Raw genomic sequence first — 20,377 nt, 5'->3', positions numbered from 1 at the left:
TCACAAGTATGATTTTTTATTCTCTCCTTATTACAAAGTTGTCCACTAGATACAAAGTGGGAGGGACGGACAGAAGATAGATGTGTAGACAGACAGACACGGTGATTCTTACATCTAAACCTAATCTACAGGGGCTATTCTCTGAACTTAATTTGTTTGCTATATCACTGTTCGTTATCTTCACCTTTCATTTATGGAAGAAGTGAGAGTTGACATAAAATAACGTAAACAAGTTTACTAAAAATAAAAATATGATTCGGTATCATTAAAAATAACCTGTTTGAGTTATCAACAGTACCACACGGTATTTGATAAAGAGCAGGGGCAAAGAGAGGTAACTCATTGTGACAAGAAGATAACTCGCATGCGTTATTTTCTTCTAATAACGTGTTTGCATTATGGCCATGACTGTTTGTCAAATACTCTTGAGAAGTAAGAGTTACTGGATTTTCAGATATGAACTTAAAAATGAAGGCTCCTTGTCAAACAGACGTCGACATGTTAAATAAACCCACTGCCACAGTCCTGAGCACTAAGTATAGGTCTATTTGTATGTAAAACTTTGATCCCCTATTGTGGCTCCATCCTACAACAGGGGGCCATGATTTGAACAAACTTAACTCTGCTCTATGTTAGGAAGCTGTTCATGTGAATATCAGCTTTTCTGGCTCAGTGGTTCTTGAGAAGAAGATTCTTAAAGAATGTCCCTATATATTTGTATGTAAAACTTTGATCCACCCTTGATCCCCATCCAACCCCCAGGGGCCATGATTTGAACAAACTTGAATCTGCACTATGTCAGAAAGCTTTCATGTAAATATCAGCTTTACTGGCTTAGTGGTTCTTGAGAAGATGATTTTTAAAGATTTTTCCTATATATTTGTGTATAAAACTTTGATCCCCTATTGTGGCCCCATCCGACCCCCGGGGGCCAAGATTTTAACAATTTAGAATCTGTACTATATCAGGAAGCTTTCATATAAATTTCACCTTTTCTGGCACAGTGGTTCTTGAGAAGAAGATTTTAAAAAAAATTTCCTATATATTTGTATGTAAAACTTTGATCCCCTATTGTGGCCCCATCCGACCCCCGGGGGCCAGGATTTTAACAATTTAGAATCTGTACTATATCAGGAAGCTTTCATATAAATCTCAGCTTTTCTGGTACAGTGGTTCTTGAGAAGAAGATTTTTCCTATATATTTGTGCATAAAACTTTGATCCCCTATTCTGGCCCCATCTGACCCCGGGGGGGCCAGGATTTTAACAATTTAGAATCTGCACTATATCAGGAAGCTCTCATATAAATCTAAGCTTTTCTGGCTTAGCAGTTCTTGAGAAGAAGATTTTTAAAGATTTTTCCTATATATTTGTATGTAAATCTTTGATCCCCTATTGTGGCCCATCCAACCCCCGGGGGCCAGGATTTTAACAATTTAGAATCTGTACTATATCAGGAAGCTTTCATATAAATCTCAGCTTTTCTGGCACAGTGGTTCTTGAGAAGAAGATTTTTAAAGATTTTTCCTACATATTTGTATGTAAAACTTTGATCCCCGATTGTGGCCCCATCCGACCCCCGGGGGCCATGATTTTAACAATTTAGAATCTACACTACCTAATAAAGCTTATCTATAAATTTCATCTTTTCTAGCCCAGTGGTTCTTGAGAAGATTTTTTAATGACCCTACCCTATTTTTACGTTTTCTTGATTATCTCCTCTTGGAAGGTGGCTTGGCCCTTTATTTCAACAATTTAGAATTCCCTTTACCTAAGGATGCTTTGTGCCATCTTTGGTTGAAATTCGCCCAGTGGTTTTTGAGAAGAAGTTAAAAATGTTCAAAGTTTACAGACGGACAGACAGACAGAGTGATTCCTATATACCCTCTAGAACTTCGTTCGGGGGGTATAATAACCTTCACTGCCACAGTCCTGAGCACTAAGTATAGGTCTAGACACGTTAAATAACCCTCATTGCCACAGTCCTGAGCACTAAGTATAGGTCTAGACATGTTAAATAACCCTCACTGCCACAGTCCTGAGCACTAAGTATAGGTCTAGACATGTTAAATAACCCTCACTGCCACAGTCCTGAGCACTAAGTATAGGTCTAGACATGTTAAATAACCCTCACTGCCATAGTCCTGAGAACTAAGTATAGGTCTAGACATGTTAAATAACCCTCACTGCCACAGTCCTGAGAACTAAGTATAGGTCTAGACATGTTAAATAACTCTCACTGCCACAGTCCTGAGTACTAAGTATAGGTCTAGACATGTTAAATAACCCTCACTGCCACAGTCCTGAGCACTAAGTATAGGTCTAGACATGTTAAATAACCCTCACTGCCACAGTCCTGAGCACTAAGTATAGGTCTAGACATGTTAAAGAACCCTCACTGCCACAGTCTTGAGAACTAAGTATAGGTCTAAATTTGTGGTCCTTCATTTACAGCTGATGATGACTTAGTATGAATGAGAATTTCTTGAAGCGATCTAAAGCAAACAAACAAAACAAAATAGTATAATTATCTGACAAGTTTGATCCTTTAAATGAAATAATGCACAACAGGGGTGCAGGGGTCCTGAAATTTACAAGGTCTGCCCCCCTTGTCCCAAGAATGGTTCATACAAAATTTGAAATTTTTGAGAGATGACACACGACGATAGACGGAGAACAATAGCAATAGGTCACCCGAGTGACTCAGGTGACCTAAAATAGCCAATATTATCAAGTTGTGAATAGACATCGATATCCCCCTTTAAACACTCCATGTCATTCATATCCAGAGTTAAGGCCAATTCAACTTAATTGATAGATTATCATCCCCGCCCACCCCTCTAAAATTGGCCTGCCCCGATTTTTTTAATTTTGCAAAACTTGCGATTTCCTGAAAATTTTCATGTGCAACTCAGGTATTTACACTTCTTCTTTACATTTTCGGTATAGCAACGTGAAAAGCAACATGAAGAATATGGTTTCTTGCATTCTTACAGGCGTAAATCTTGAAGAAGTTTGGTGTCTTATTGTGTTTTGAATTAAGCTTAACCTGGAATTCGTCTGTGAAATAAGCATAGATTGATATCCATCTGGCATTAAATGAAGCACTTCTGTTGACAAAAACTCGTTTGTCATTAATATTTTTCTTAGAAAATAAAAATTAAAAAATTAAATCCTCCCACCCGCCCCATACTTTTTGGTGACCCTGGATGATAATCTACTAATTAAGTTGAATTGGCCTAAAAATACAGGTAAATTATCCATGTAATAAAGAAACTCTTATAATACCACTCTGCTTTTATCTTCCTTTTCTCTTTCACACAGCTGTCCTGAGGATTCTGTTAAAAGTAATCTAAGTTGTTAATAATTCTATGATTCTATTATAGATTGTACAATTATAACTTAAGAAAAATTTGAATTATTGTGAGTATACATACAATGTTTGAGTCAATGTGGAGCGCTATACAATGAAATTTCCCAATGCCAAGGGACATGACTCTACCAAAATATTTTTACTTGGCCAAAATACAAACTTGACCTGTGTAATTTGATATATTGATATCCTGACCATTAATTCAAAATGTCCACATACAACTGAGACAACCAAAGGCTGAAGAGTCTAACAAGAGAGGTAGTGACTGTTTGTTCACCAAACATCCACAATTAGAGGTAAATTGGGTAAGACCTTAAAACGGAGGTCATGGTAGGCGTTAGCACAATAAAGAACCCTCACTACTATGACCTTAAATTGATGAAGTTTCAATAAGAGAAAACCATTCTTGAATGAGACAGAAAATAATGTATGATCTTCAATATCTTATCTTATTTTCATTAGTTCCAACTTACCTAACCTCTTTAAGAAGATAGGAAGTATTGAACAAATTTCCATTAACAGCCCCCCCCCCCCCCCCCCCCCCCCCCCCCAACATGTGGCAAGATTGGAAAAGATCACATAGAATTTCTGATATTGGCCTTGTGATAAGTAAAGAATTGAATTAGAAGTTGTGAATAGTTTACAGAAGACAGGTATGACAAACTTTAATCAAGAAAACTCGGATGTAAGCTCAGACCTAAGTACACTGATATCATGAAAACTCAGCTGTGAGTTTAAACATGTTAAACCTGTTCTGAGTTCATAATATTTTGATATCAATGTTACAACTGTTACCAGTGCCTGTTTTCTGTTCTTCTGTCTTTGTGATGCTGATATATCTAGCTATTATCACCTATGGAAACAAAAAATACACCGTTCATCATATACTAGCATGTGATACAGTTACTGTATTGAAACGTATTCAACAGAAAGTTACAATGCAAGAGCAGTCTTTGAAAAGTCCCAGGAGTCTGATGCCCGGGGCTTGGTAAATTTAGGAGCAGAAATGTGAAACTTGCATATTCACAAGTCCAGACAGAAATTTATTTTCATTAAACTTTTTTCTGTGATGTTCCTATTTTTGTCTGATACAATCAATTCAAACGAACGAAGGATACACCTGCCTGAAGGACATGTGTTAAAACAATGTAAAGACTGCAATGGTTGACTGGGAAGAAAACAAGAGGCCTGTGAGCCACAATCACTCACCCGAGTTACCTTGGCTCTGCTCTTGTTCAGCTGTTCTTTGTTTTTCTTGCCCCAAAGTTTACAACATAACTGAAATACAAGGTTAAAAGGTCAACAATCATGGTATGAAATGTACGGTCTTGTCATCATGACTAATCATGGATTTACTGTTGTTGAGAATAATATTTTCCTATATATATTATCATCCAAAACTTTGATCTCTATTGTGAACACACACTATCCACAGGGTTCTGGATTTGGGGGTACTGATTTCATCAAATTTGAATCTACACTACCTGGGTATCCTTGCATATATCAACATGACAGTACTACTCAGAGCTCTGTTGTTCTTGACAAGAACGTTTTCAAAGATGTTATGCATATACTCATGTAAAACTCCTATCCCCTAAAATACCCCACCCTGCCCTTGGAGGCCGTGATTTGAACAAACTTGATGGTACCCATGTCAGGAAGCCTTTATGTAAGTTTCAACTTTTCTGGCCCAACGCTTCTTTAGAAAAATTTCAAAGGACTCCACCCTATTTTTCCATTTTCTTGATTATCTCCATTTTGAAGGGATCATGACTTTTCCTTTTAACAACTTGATTCTCCTAAGGGCCTTCTTCCAAGGATCATTTGTACCAAGTTTAATTGACATTGTCACAGCGGTTCTGGAGAAATCGAATAAGTGAAAACTGTGCATACGGACAAACAGACAGACAGTGCACAAAAAGTGATCAGAATATTTCACTTGAGTTTCCAGCTCAGGTGAGCTAAAAATGTGAAACACTTACAGATACACAGTTTGCTGATGACAAATCATAAAAACTCACTTGAGTTATAAGTTCTGGTGACCTCTAAATTGTTCTAAAATCATGATGTCTAAGAATTAATGATACAGCTGTTTATACTACCACATGTCAATCCTTTCTTCTCCCTTTATGATGCCACGCACTACATCGAAGTATTATCACCTGTAGAAAAAACAAGAAATGATATGATCCAACATTCACTGTCAAGGAATATGTATTATATTGAACTTTTCACCGAAATTTTCAATCAATGCAGCTGGGAAAAACGAAAACCAAGATGGTGACGTGGTATACCTTGTCAATATTATGTTTACAGGAAGACATTTTTTTTTATTATAGATATTTAAAACGTGGAGTTCCTGTGGAGTTACCAGACTTGAATATACCGGTATATCGCCTCGTGTACAGCGGTACATACTGCTACCAGAAAAATACAGGTACACCGGTAATACCACGAACCTCTAGTGTGGACTACTAAAATTTCATGTGGGCTAAAATGATTTCTTATTTAGGTGCCCACCTGGCCCCTATGATATTCAGTCGAAGTTGGAACCCTGGGAATAGGTATCACAACATGGTAGTTGTCAAAGTGTTTTAAGTAATAGACATCACGAAAAATGATAATTGTCAAAGTGTCAATAGTAATATCCAAACACGCAAAGTAAAGATTAATGCATAATATCTATTATTTCAACTATGTATAGAGAACAGAATCTTTTTAAACACCCTGCAAATATTACTTAAGTTTTGTTATGAATCTTTGTATCATCATGATTAAATGTGAAACATTTTTGATAAAAAAAATATTGTCCTCTTTATCAGTAATATCCATCACCTTTTTAAACGAACAATAGAAACCATTTGACCATTTCTTTACTCTAGAATTTTTAGTTTATTGTTTGAGAAAGAAATTTGTTTTGTGAAAACATAATTATGACTGTTAAAAACTCACCAATTAAACAAAAATGGAATATATTGTATGTCAATGCAATAGGCATCACTTTTTGGGCACTTGATTTAAAATGTGAATAATTAAAAAAAAATATGCTTTCAACTATCTTTTCCTTTTTATTCTCTGAAAAGTTAGGCTTTCTTGAAGTTTTACAATAACAAGAGGCCCATGGGTCACATCGCTCACCTGTGTCACCTTGGCCCATATCTGAAGACTTTCCATATAAATTTGCATGTAAAACCTTAGTCCCTATTATGGCCCAAATTACCCTTTGCAAACTTGAATCTACACTATGTCAGAAAGCCTTCATGTAAATGTCAACTTCTTTGGCCTAATGGTTCTTGAGAAGAAGATTTTTAAAGTTTTTTCCTATATTTGTATGTAAAACTTTGACCCCCCCCCCCCTTGTGGCCCCATCCTACGCCCCGGGGGCCATGATTTGAACAAACTTGAATCTGCACTATGTCAGAAAGTTTTCATGTAAAAATCAGCTTTTCTGGCTCAGTGGTTCTTGAGAAGATTTTTAAAGATTTTTCCTATATATTTGTGTGCAAAAGTTTGATCCCTCCTTGTGGCCCCATCCTACCACCAGGGGCCATGATTTGAACAAACTTGAATCTGCAATATGTCAGGAAGCTTTCAGGTAAATTTCAGCTTTCAGGTAAATTTCAGCTCTTTTGGCCCAGTGGCTCTTGAGAAGAAGATTTTTAAAAGATGCCAACAAATTTTCACTAATTCTTGATTATCCCCCCTTGGAAGAGAGTGTGGCCCTTCATTTGAACAAACTTGAATCCCCTACACCTAAGGATGCTTTTTGGCGAGTTTGGTTGAAATTTAACCCGGTGGTTCATGAGAAGATGAAAATGTGAAAAGTTTACAGACAGATGGACGCCGGACAAAATGTGATCAGAAAAGCTCACTTGAGCCTTTGGCTCAGGTGAGCTAAAAATGAAGTAATTCCATGACCATTTAAAATTCCAAATAAAGTTTCCTATCTGAGGCCATCATTAAAAATATTTTTGTTTGATGTACTCCGACCCACATTTTTCAAGGTGGGTAGGTAGGTATGTTAATTTTTTTCTCTTTTTTTTGCAGTATCGAAAAAATTGATTATTGTCATAAAAACGCAGACTTAGAAATTTATTGATGTTTTCATTAAACATTGGACAAGACAGATTTAATAATTATTGCTATAAAACATTCATCAAAAAAGTTTCTTAGAGAATATAAACCTTTAAAATGAAATAATGTCTATTTCCCTGGAAACCAAATTAAAAAAAAAATTAAAAGTACTGAAAAAAATGATTGGGTGCCCCTACGGATTGGTCGGAGTACATCAAACAAATCAATTTTTATTTTTGGCCTAAGAACGACCCATATACATTAGGGGTGAATCAATATATCGATATATCGAAATGTACCGGTATACGCCTGTCCAGCGATATACCAGGGTTCGAAATTAACTTTTTCAAGCACTAGTCCGTACGGACTAGTCACTATTGATGTTCACTAGTCCGCAAAGCATTTCACTAGTTCGTCCAGTATATCATAAAATGATCTTCATTTTAATCAAACCAAACACATCACAGTTGCAAGCAATTCAATTTCTGACACCTACAGAAGAAAAAGAGACCACCATACTTTATTTCGCATACAAAATCTTCAGAAGCATACGATATTAACCTCCAAGTTAATCCTTTTATAAACGTCCATAAGTGCGTTCGAGATCGACGTTCCTGTTGTTTTGGTGCTCAGATCTTAGAGTCACAGGAGTTCGAAATTTGATCAATAAAGTCAATAAAATTCACTCGATTGACCAAGTCATGAGCTATAGTGTTAAGAACTACTGTGTTAGAGTTGCGAATGACGAGAACATGTGCGCATAAACGTGCATGTTCTCAGACCACACTTCTTGCAATTTTTGCACCCAGAACACGTTCTCATGATATGTACTCGGTGTTCGGAATCGGCAGGAATTTGACAATTTGTGCACGTTTGAAGAACGGCGGTCTCGAACGCACTCCATGTGTTTGGAAGATCAGACTGTCATACTCATGCAAACACTTGATCATGCAGGTAATCAACCATAAGTTCAAACATCTAAGAGACTCAGACAAATATTGCTATAAATCTTTACCAATTCAAGATTGATTTCCGGATTTTTACTAGTCCATACGGACTAGTGCTATAGAGAGTTCACTAGTCCGACACGTTTTTTACTAGTCTCGGACTTACGGCCATGAGTTAATTTCGAACCCTGTATACGATACGGTGTTTCAACGATACGATATAATGTCGGGTTTAAAAATAGCCCTTTTAATAGTCGGGATCGAAGTTCATAATTTAAAAATGGCTTCTAACAGGAACATGATTCCTCAGACTTTAATACCCGCTTTTACATTGTGACATCAGAGATTCCTCAGACTTAAATACCCGCTTTAACATTGTGACACATCGGAGATTTCTCAGACTTTAATCCCCGCTTTTACATTGTGACATTGGAGTTTCCTCATACTTTAATTGTCATTGTTTGTTTTGTTATGAAATAAAAGATATTAAAAACCACTTCATTTTTTTTTTAATTTTGATATTTTACTTCAGAAAATGCTTAACTACATTGTATATCCAATATATCGGATATCGCATCAGAAAATATTGTATCGTATCATATCGGAAAATCTTGAGCAATACCCACCCCTAATATACATGATATACATTATACACAATAATACGGAATTTAATTACCGGTCGGTTCTCTGGTTAAGAATTGACATTAATGTGGAGATGATAACACGATAATGAATAAGACCTTTTGAAAATGTTAAACAATTGACCACAGCAGGGTAAACAGCTGTCTGATGTACTTTATTACATAATCACCGACTTTTTTGCAGCCATAAATTACCTGAGGCTGTGACCAGCTGTGTGCACTGGAGCGACGCGAGATTTCCGGTCGCACGCATTGACTGAATAAAGAGATTTTGACTGCATAAACAAACAGGCGATAATGTGTCACTGACAAAGGATTTAAAATACAATTTATTGCAAAAAGGGATTTTCGCCACTTTTAATTTTTTCCCCGCCATTTTTGAAAAAAATTCTCCATTGGCGAAAATGGCGAAGCCCAGCTCGAGCACTGCCAACAACTTATATATATTGTGTTTGATATCACACTTCGAATGGAGCCCATCATCGTGTTGGGGGTGGAGACACAAAGTTTTCAAACCCAACAGGAAATCAAAGTACTGAAAAGCGCTAAGCTGACTTCATGAATTCTGTATGTAATGTTAATGAGCAGGAACAACATTAAAAAAACGGTTTATGCATTATTCTTTATTTTCGCATAAATAAGTAGTACATTTTCCGTAAGAAAATAACAAATATGGATTGGAAGCAATGTCCTGAAACTTTTCAACACGTAAATATAAATTTTATTTGATGTTGTTAAAACAATGGTCACTATGATAATTTTGATCCCACACTAAACTAAAACCTTGTCCTTAGATCATGAAATTTACAATTTTGGTAAAGGACACCTGTTCTTATTAAATATCTATAATCAGAATTTAGTATCAATAGCATTACCACCGCTGCGGTGGTCCAGAAGTAAAGTGTTCGCCCTGTATGCGGACGGTCGGGGTTAGAATCCCGGCCGCGACAGACCTAGTTCGTTAGACAGGTAGTGACAGTTCCATCACCAAACTCTCGGCATCAGGTGTGAATGTTACGGGTCCTCGGAGATGGCCTTTAAAACGGATGTCCCGTGTCACAGTACGTGTGGCACGCTAAAGAACCCTCACTGCTCAATGGCCGTAAGCGCCGAGCATAGGCCTAAATTTGAAGTCCTTCACCGGTCTTGGTGACGTCTCCATATGAATTAAAAATTATTGAGAAGAACGTTAAACAAGATGCAATCAATCAATAGCATTTAAGGCTATCAATCAATAGCATTTAAGGCTATGTTATTCAAATATTTGACAAGTGAACACTTTATACCCTGTTTAGCCCCCACCCATCTTCCCAAGGCAAGGGTTTCTGATCCGCTCTGCTCCGGTCCCTGGATCATTAAATGCTCTACATGACTATGCATTTTTTTTTCTCTTACAGATGTGATGTTATAGAGAAGAACATTTTTGGTAGAAAATGTAAAAACAGTTGTAATGGTAATTTTCGGTATAAAGTGTTCAATTGTTATTACGCAACTAACTTACTGTTGTGTTCCAGTTAAATAGTGTATGAAATATTTTTAGAATACAACTGAAATGAAACAAATCAATAGTTTGATACATATATATATGTAAGTCACTTATAATAGAAAGGAACAAACAAACTGGACAAAAAAGAAAATTACACATAACCACATACACTAACAAATGTCACATGTCAAAACACACCAATAATGCAGGATTATGAAACGCTTTACATCCATTTCATTACCTTACCAGAAATCATTTAAATACACACATAAACATGCATCTGTATGACTTGTACTACATAATCCAGTGCATAATTATCTGCAAATAGCAATCAAACATTGAAAGTGGATTATTTTTTGTAATCAATAATGAAGTTATTTTCAATTCAAAATCAGGTTGGAGAGAATCTGAATCCAAATAAGTCCGATAAATACATGTATAACTGAAAACAAAATTTAGGAAGTTATTTAGAAAAGATGTTCATCATACATGTGCAATATTACTTTGAAACTGAATACTGCGTCATCAACAAGAGTGGAGATAGCTCATTTTTAACATAAAAGTTAGTGCAAGAGGATATACTAATTCAAATATGATGATGAATTAGATTAACATATAAGCATGGATTTACATTTAGCAATTGTAGTGATTGTTTGTTATACGTAAATCTAAAAACAAAAACAAAAAAAAAACCCCAAGACACAGGTATATTAAGTCTGAATGAGACATAATACACATTGCTATTGTTTTAATTTTATAAAACAGTTCTTTATATGAAAATGCTAATAAGCTTGTGTAGGAGTTCTAATATGAAAAAAAAAAAATGTAACAGAAGTGACTCGCAATAAATATGCAAAATTTACAACATGTAAATGTAGCTAAATGAGAATCCCAAACTACATGAACTAGGCACTGAAAAGTTACAAAAGTAATTTTCAAACCGCTGTTAGAAATAATGAAGAGGCATCTCACCAAAAAACTAAATGCATCTTTTTATACGAAAAGATCGTTCAGCGAAAACAAAATGTGGGGACAGGGAACAACGACAGTACATCCATCCCCCCCCCCCCCCCCATTTGTACGTTCGGAAATACATGTAGCATATGCATGTCATTGTCAATTGTTTGTTTGAAGTACAAAGACATTGAAAACACGATTACTTTTCGTTGTATGTAGCGTGCTGTGGACCGCAAACCATTTCACATTCATGCTTGACACAATGGCAATGTTTATCTAACAGTATACAGCCCTCGTAAAATTCCACGTGGTGTTTTGAATACTTGAAACCGGGGTATTGTCTTCCATAATATAATATAATGTTGTACCTTTTATCTTTTCCTTGCCCCAAGACTATTATTTTTAGTCCCATTTTTGAAACAAATAAATCACGAAATCAAATTTGATTGTGTTGACGATGATTCTGAAGAATATCTTGGTTGTTTAGAAATAATAAAGTAAGCTTAAGTTACACCGTTGCATCCTCTAAATTTCTGCATGACCGACTTACATATATGATCGGGGAAGGTGTATGCAGTTACGCAATATCATCCTTCTGAGACACCGATCTCTGTCCTTCGCTGTCAAAGCATAATCGTGCACAAATTCTTTCTCGTTCACAATGGACGCGGATCAGTAAATTTTTTACTGTGTTGAACACATTTTTGCTGCGTCGGACAAAAATTTTACTGAGTCGGAACAGCAGCCAAAACACACGTGGAAAACCCTCCTGTTTCGTGTATAGCTTAATGACGTGGCTTCTAATTATAGATTGCACCATGCAAATTGATTTTCCTGGCCTCTAAGCGCCATGCGAAGGTAACAATGCAAAGGCACCCTAGCTAAAACAGTTTCATATACATATTCTTATTCAATTTTAGATTTTGAATCACTTTAATTATTACAGACGCAGATTCAAATGGGAATTTTAACTGAAGAATGACCTGCATCTGTGTCTCACTTTCCCCAAGAATGATGACAAAAATATCACCCTTTTTATACATATTTTGTTCACTGTTCAACGAACTATATTTCCGGGGGGAAATGCAACTGCAGATGACAAATTCCACCAAATTAGCATAAATGTCCGTCAATTTTTTCCCCTCCGTATTTAAAGATAAATATGCTTAAAAAGTAAAGAATGTTGTTAATTACAAACTTGAATGGACTAGAGTTAATTATAAAATCAAAAATATTTTGCCACACATAAATTGTTAAAATTATTTTGGTATATGAATGTTCAAAATATGAGAAAAATTGACAGAATTAACTCCCGTGAGAAGTGGTACCCAACTTCTCGGATACTTTATTTCAACTTATATAAGAAAACAAGGGGTGAAAAAAATGTAACATAAAATGTATGTACTTTTACTTAATCTTTATAAAAAAATTGCAAACTATTTATGAAAACAAATTATACAAAAGTAAATTCAAAGTAAACAGTTTTTGTAACTTTCGTTCTGTCAAACATACTGACGTTAGCACTAATGGACATATGTACATAGAGATGTACTGCAAAACAATTTGCTTTGATTATTTTTCTGGAATTAAGTATTAAAAGTCATAATCTAATTGTGGAACAGATTTTATCTTCTTTAAACAAAATATCTGACTTAAGAAATTACATTGATATTTGGTCTAACATCATTCTGTCAAATTCTACTCGGCACAATGTGACATTAGCACACTTCTTTACCAAACCCTTGTAAGAGTTGTGGTTCTTTGTTATTATTACAACTCTCCCTGCAAGGGGCGTTGTAATGGGATTTTCCAATTGCATGGCATGTTGAGTGAATGAAGTATCTAGACTTGTGTAAAACTTCAAGCGATAGACTTTCTGTCAAAATTGCTGACGTTAGCATAAGAAATCGTTCTATTTGTACTAAATCGTACGTCAAACTACCGGTTTATGAATTCAAAGACTATTTTATTGCAATAAAAACTCATCATGGGAAACTATTTATAGTCTTATCATGATTTACATCACTGCGAAAAAGTTCCACAAGGTTTTGTTCCGTCAAACAATAACATTAGCATAAAAAAGTTCCGTCAAGAACTGACATTAGCATTGACAGAAAATAAAAGATTCTGGGTCATTATTAAAGCACAACAAACATTGGTCTCGATGTAATGTATATAGATTACATTTAACCTTTCATTAAGAGAGCCATGTAGTTAAATAATTTCATAACTTGTTTAGTAAACAGAAGATTTATTAATTGCTAATGTCATTTTCCGTCAAGTGTTCCGTCATAAAAATGTGATGTTAGCAACCGTTTTTAAAAAAATGAAATTAAAAGTGAAAGAATACTTTTATAATTTTATTTTTTACATTTTCTTGATCCTGAGTGTTAATATTTTTAGTTACCACAAAAAATTACCACAGTTTGGCACTTTGAAAAGACATTCCCAATGGGAGTCAATACAAGCATTTTTCATGGAACATGTCAGATATGAATGTTATCCCTGTGCTAGATCGGTTGCAAAATTACGACTACTTTAAACACGACTTGACTACAGCGATGCATAAATTCGCCTATAGGTGGCGATAAACCGGAAACATGATGACGAAAGCAAAACCCAACTGGCGGCAATAAGCGCCTAAGCTATGCTTAGCGCTTAAAAAATGACTTATTGAGCTGAATACAGTATATGAATTCTCAAATATATCTAGATCTACTCCAATTTCCAACAACAGATGTACAGTTGCAGTTTGTGCATCCCCCCCCCCCCCCCCCCCCTCATTTTAAGGTAGTATAATTTCAGCGATTTTTTTCCTTACATAACTGGTACCGATAAACGGTACCATTCCCAATGCCAAAAAACATTGATTTTTCCCAATTTTGAGACTAAAATTCCCAATTTACTTGCCGAAAAATAGATCGCCGACATCGTAATTTACTTAGTCTAAAACGTTGTACAAGTTAAATCGAAAGTACAGATCATGGCAGTGCGCGTGTTTTGTAGAGCTACGACGATTCTAAAATGAAGCTACGACGATTCCTTATGTATCACAACAGCAAATATTACCGTAAAAAGGTTTATAAAGGGATGACTACTTCTTGTTTTGTTCTCTTTTTTCTTTTCTTTTAGTTGAAATTATTTGCCGATACATTGGTAGAAAATTCCCAATTTGTTCAATTTTGACGCTATTTTTCCCAATTGAATGGGTACCGGTACCAGTACCAGTGGGTAGAAAAAAATTGCTGAATTTACAACGCTTATTTTCTCATTAAATAACATTCTTCAATTTTAGCCGTTTAAACCTAGCTCATCTTTCAATAAGGACTAAAAGCACTAAAGTATCATGCTGAATTTTCTTCTCATCCTCACAAATGTCAAGGGTTCTGAGTGAACTCATGGTTCTATGGGATGGACTCAGCTGGGGCTGCTAACACTGCAAGAATGTTTTCTCAATGTATCAAGGTCCATATGTCCCAAATCAAGCCGATTTATAAATCCTTGAATATGGATTTGCCCCCCCCCCCCCCCCCTCTCATGATTTTTAAAAGGTCTGTCATTGACTGTGCCACTGGAAAATTCAATAGCAAAAGCAGCACTGATGATTTTTTTTTTTAATGCTAAGTGAGATTCAAAATAATTTCAGCAAATTAATAATAGTATTTCTTCATGCCACGGTGTTCTGCTGTAACCTCATAGAAATAATTACTGGAAATATCTTGTATATAAATATTATTATCTTTAGTTATTAATATTTAGTAAATGTCTATGGGTTGGCACGATAAAGAATCAGTCTCACTGCACTACGTCCTTGAATGAAAAAATAGCACAAGAGGTGTAAAAAGACCGCATCCCTCACCCACCTCAAACTGAAGAAAAGCAGGGGAGGTTGACATCTGAGTGACTTGGGCAGTGATTTTTCTACATTTTTTACAAGGGTCCTGTGGCTTTCAAATTGGGACATTTCAGTCAAATTGGGAAAAGTCAATTTTATCGTAAAGAAGTTTTAAAATCATATCAAACATTATATTATCTTTATTTTACACATCTAATTTTCTTTAACCTTATAAAATTTTCAACTTTTATATATCCAAATTATCATTGCCATAACTTTTTGTTAAATCTTATGTATACATATAATTCACATCGATGTTTACTTTATTCAAATACGTTTTCCTTTCATAATTTTATTATTGGGGAAAATGCAAGCTAAATTGGGAAAAAATTGACAATTTTTAAGAGGGGAAAGGGCCGAAATTCGGACCCAAAATGGGTCTTAAAAAATCACTGCTCGGGTGATATATGGGAAAAAGAAAGTTGATAAACTGTACTACCAAGAATTTTGCATTCAATAAACAAATAAAGATTTCTATCTATTAAAAACTTTTGGGAACACTTCTAGTATACCAGTTCCCAAAATATGGCGCTAAAACGTGTGCCGCCGATATAAACGGTACCATTCCCAATGCCAAAAACTGTTGATTTTCCCCAATTTTGAGACTAAAAATTCCCAACTTACTTTCCGAAAAATAGACCGCTGACATCGTAATTTACTTAGTCTGAAACGTTGTACAAGTTAACTAAAATGTTCACTTCTGGTATTAAAGTGAAAGTACAGATCATGGCAGTGCACATGTTTCGTAGAACTACAACGATTCTAAAACAATCCAACAGCAAATATTACGGTAAAAAGTTTGTAAAGAGATGAATAGTTCTTGTTTTGTTCTCTTTTTTTCTTTTCTTTTAGTTAAAATCATTTGCTGAAACTTTTGTAGAAAATTCCCAATTTGTTCGATTTTGACGCTATTTTTTCCAATCGAATGGGTACCGGTACCAGTGGGTAGAAAAAAATCGCTGATATACGATCGCGTTAGCGATCAGTGAAATCGCTAAAACAGAAAGAAATCACAAAAATAAGCCCAAATTCGAATTCCTCGTAAAAAATGAAGTTTTAAAAAAACTTTTTTTAAAATCAGTTTTTTAAATCCGAAATGAAAAATAATGCAAGAAGACGTACATTTTTTGTTGTAAAATAAATGGAATCCGTTGTTGAGCAAAATAGTCACGTGCGCTTTGTATACGTAATTCTCATGAATAATCGTATGATACAATGTCACTGGTGTTGATGTAACAAACTGAACAGCTGATTTGTGTTGAAATGCCCCTAAAACTGAAAAAAAAAATTTTGATTTGTGCTGATGTAAGAGAGTTGATTAACTGGTTAATAGGATTATCTGTTTTGATAAATTTGGATGACAAAATCTGTGGCAGCTGTAACAACGGGAAATTTAGATTAAGAAAGGATTCGTCATATTCAAGCGACGGATTTGTATGGAGATGTTCTAACAAAACCTGCAACAACAAAATTTCCATCAGGACTGGTAGCTGGTTCGAAAAGCACAAATTAACGCTGGAAAAAGTTCTGTTAATAACATATTTCTGGGTATACAAAGCTAGTGAAAGTTTCTTGAGACACGAACTTGAAATTGCAAGTCAAACTGTTGTTGATTGGTATAATTATTCCAGAGAAGTGTGTACCTGCATTTTAGAGAAGAATTCAGAAAAAATAGGAGGCGTGGGAAAATTTGTTGAAATTGACGAAAGTAAATTTGGTAAAAGAAAATTTCACAAGGGACGGAAAGTTGACGGTGTCTGGGTTTTGGTGGGATTGAAAGGGAGACGAAAAGGTGCTTTTTTTTTTTACAACAGTGGCAGATCGAACACGAGAAACTCTGCTTGAAATAATAAAAGCCAACATACAGCCCGGTACAACTATAATTAGCGATTGCTGGAAAGCTTATGATATTCTTGATAAAGAAGGGTTCGAACATTTAAAAGTAAATCATTCTGTAAACTTTGTAGATCCCGATACAGGGACACACACCAATACTATAGAATCTACTTGGCGTGCATTGAAAAAAGTCATTACCGGCCAGCGGCACAGTTAAATCTCTGTACGATACTTATTTTTGTCAGTACTGCATCCGAAAAAAATATCTTACAGACTGCCAAGATCCATTCCTTAAATTTCTAGAACTCATTAAATCTGTATATGACCCCTCGATACTCGTACCCAATCTTACTTCATCAAAGCCAAAGGAACCCTTGATTGCCAAACAACGACTAGTTCTTCAACCCCTCGATCTGATTAATGCAAACAACAGCTTAGATGATTTTATGTTATAAGGTAAGAATTTTTTAAAAACTATATTTGACTTGTCAGGGGCTTTTATTTTTATCGCACGATTTTCATTGCTCAGCATCCGTTGCAAAAATGCAAATGGCGGCGTGTTTACATTCCGCTTAGCAACGGCAAGGGAAATAACTGTTCATGCACAGTCGCGTGCTTCTGGGGACCGGTATACTAGAAACTTCCCAACTTTTGTTATGTGTGATGTAAAATTACAACAATATCTAGGCCATCACATTCCGTGAGTATCCGGAATTTCTCCGTGTCAACTTTGATTTTACTGCGATAGTTCAGCAGCAAATGTCGTGACGTCACACAAAACTTATGGCTAGTGAATATTTTCGAAAGTATGTTTATTTTGGATTTTAGAGTAATTGACGGCAATTAAAAGGGTGACCGATCCAGAAATCAGGTGGGACACATCGACTGATGTTATTTATACTGGGTACTGCTATCTTTTTCATGCAACATAGCACCGAAGCAGATTTTGCCGAAATCGTGTTGCATTCCTGTCGCTTCGCTCGCGAAGCTCAGTGGTAGTATTTATGCCCATTTCTCATATATTTCTACTTTATTGATATAAAATTGCTGACTCCTGTGGTAGAACATACATGTATCTATAGTGTAGAATCAGCATGCAACACCTTGTAAAGGACAAGTGGTCAAATTAGAAAAAAATATTTTGGGCCATTAAAATATTGTTTAGGCTTGCAAAATTATTATATTAGGAGGCCCGAAGGGCCTGTGCTTCACAAAGTTTTTCGTGAAGACTGAAAATAAAACAAACAAAACGCATAGATCTACATGGGTGTTGATTTTTTTCTTGAAAGATATTCAAATTAAAAAAAAAAAACTTGTATAGGTCTTATTTACAAAATCTTTTACCATGGCAAGTAGAAATTTGAAAATGGCGACCAGAAATACTTTGATCACTCACAGGGGCTCGTCACGATATATAGAATAGACGATGTCAAATTTTATTTCAAAAATTTCGTGACGAGCCCCTGTGGATCACTGGTAAATCACGTGATTCAGTAATGGAGAAAATGGTCCGGTAAAGGCGACTACTGTGCTCATTAACAAACAACAATAATTCCGTGATATAATTCTTACTTTACAACTTGTGTACAGTTCCTTCTTTTCCTTTCTATTGGAATATTCACTATATGAAAACAAGCCCGTCTTGTACAAACTTCAAATTGCCTTTCACTTCTTCCTCATTCCTCTTGCGCGCTCTCGCCTGCTTGTCGCTTGTTGGGTTAGGGTAAAACTAGTCCTTACGAAGTTCTTGCGCAATTGGTTGCGCAGGTGGGTCCTACTAAAGAATAATAAATAACCCTGGGAATTTTTCAATTATTACAATTACGTAGACTGATTGACTACATTTGTTTTTGATGATAGTGCAAGCAAACTAACGAATTTGCATCCATATATAACTTATTTTATTTTAGTTCCCCTGTGCTCTTTAATTTCTGTCATCTCGATCCCGATCTAATTTGTATATAGGTTTAAATAGAACTCAGAATTATTTGTTAGTTTGATTATTATTTGCACTTTCATCAACATATAATTTAGTCAAATTGTCAATACGCTTGTAATAATTAAAAATCCAGGGGCGTCGGCGGGTATTTGACATTGGGAAGGAGAACTGTATCAGAAGGCGGAAGGGGGGGGGGGGGGGTATTCAATGTATAACAACCATAATTCATATCTAGTAAATCGATAGTGGGATTCTTGTATTCATTGTATCAGTTTGATAGGTTCATCAAATAAAAATAATCCACCATAGACATTTTTTAAATTTTAATTACTGTTTGATTTATTTCACCAAGAATTTTACATTGTTCAAAGTCTATGGGAAATTCATGTTTTATCCAAATATATTTAAAAGAAATTATATTTTTCATACAAATCTCATGGCAAAAAGTTACATACACTTTCTCTTTATAAAAATTAACGCACATAAGTACGAAGGGCAGATAACTCTTGTGAATTTTTACGACAAGTTTAATTTTTAGTGAATTACATTCTCAAACAAATGTGATAAAAGTTGATGGTCAGCCATCGTCATACCCCCCCCCCCCCCCCCCCTCTAAATATAACTATGATCATTTGACCCGTCATGACGTTTTAGTGAGCACAATATTTACGAAGGTAATGTGGCCAGGGTTAAATACTAGATGATAAATAGAGAAGAAATAATGGAGTTTGAATGATATCAATACTGTTTATTTGTGTTTGAATGCATGATGGTGATCATTGTACATTGATAAAGTGGCTTTTTATAGGATCCGAAACAGTGACATGTGAGAAAGTTGGTTGGCGGGGATTTCTACTTTCACTTTTGAGGATGCAGTAAACGGACGACAGGAGGGTGTAGTGATTTTGGGGTGTGGATTTTTGGTATTTCTGGTCGGGCTCGGAGTCCTCTGAGCCTGCACGTGTTTTTCTCTCTCTCTCTTAACCGCGAACTCTAGGCAAGCGGACGGGGATTTTATTGCGCAGCACTATAGTCGTGTAGTGAAATTCCGTTGATCAAGTTAATCATATGCAAATTAGATAATCAAGGTTGAATTATTCTTTTTTAATCATATGTTATCTCCTGTGTTCGGACAATGTTCCAAACGTTAAGATGATCTAGATCTGACTCAGCAGATTTAGGGAAACTACATAAAGCGGTCTTATTCAGGACCGGTTGTTCATTCTGGAA

General features: G+C 35.6%; 2 protein-coding genes across 5 annotated transcripts in view; both read right to left on the bottom strand.

The window, feature by feature from the left end:
- The window catches only part of LOC125648773 (uncharacterized), a 144,509-nt gene that overhangs the window by 109,498 nt on the left and 14,634 nt on the right, over positions 1–20,377 (bottom strand). The gene's annotated exons all lie outside the window — the stretch shown is intronic.
- The window catches only part of LOC125672861 (uncharacterized), a 50,286-nt gene that overhangs the window by 18,905 nt on the left and 11,004 nt on the right, over positions 1–20,377 (bottom strand). The window contains exons 2-5 of the mRNA XM_056147855.1: positions 18,781–18,985; positions 4,582–5,534; positions 4,168–4,225; positions 3,288–3,337 (exon numbers count right to left, since the gene is read on the bottom strand). The gene's annotated coding sequence lies outside the window, so the exon portion shown is untranslated. The remainder of the gene's footprint in view (positions 1–3,287; positions 3,338–4,167; positions 4,226–4,581; positions 5,535–18,780; positions 18,986–20,377) is intronic.

Source organism: Ostrea edulis, chromosome 8 (genome assembly GCF_947568905.1).
Source record: "Ostrea edulis chromosome 8, xbOstEdul1.1, whole genome shotgun sequence".
Classification (NCBI taxonomy): Eukaryota; Metazoa; Mollusca; class Bivalvia; order Ostreida; family Ostreidae; genus Ostrea; species Ostrea edulis.
The sequence above is the reverse complement of the archived record's forward strand: the minus strand, read 5'-3'. Positions and strand labels throughout refer to the sequence as shown.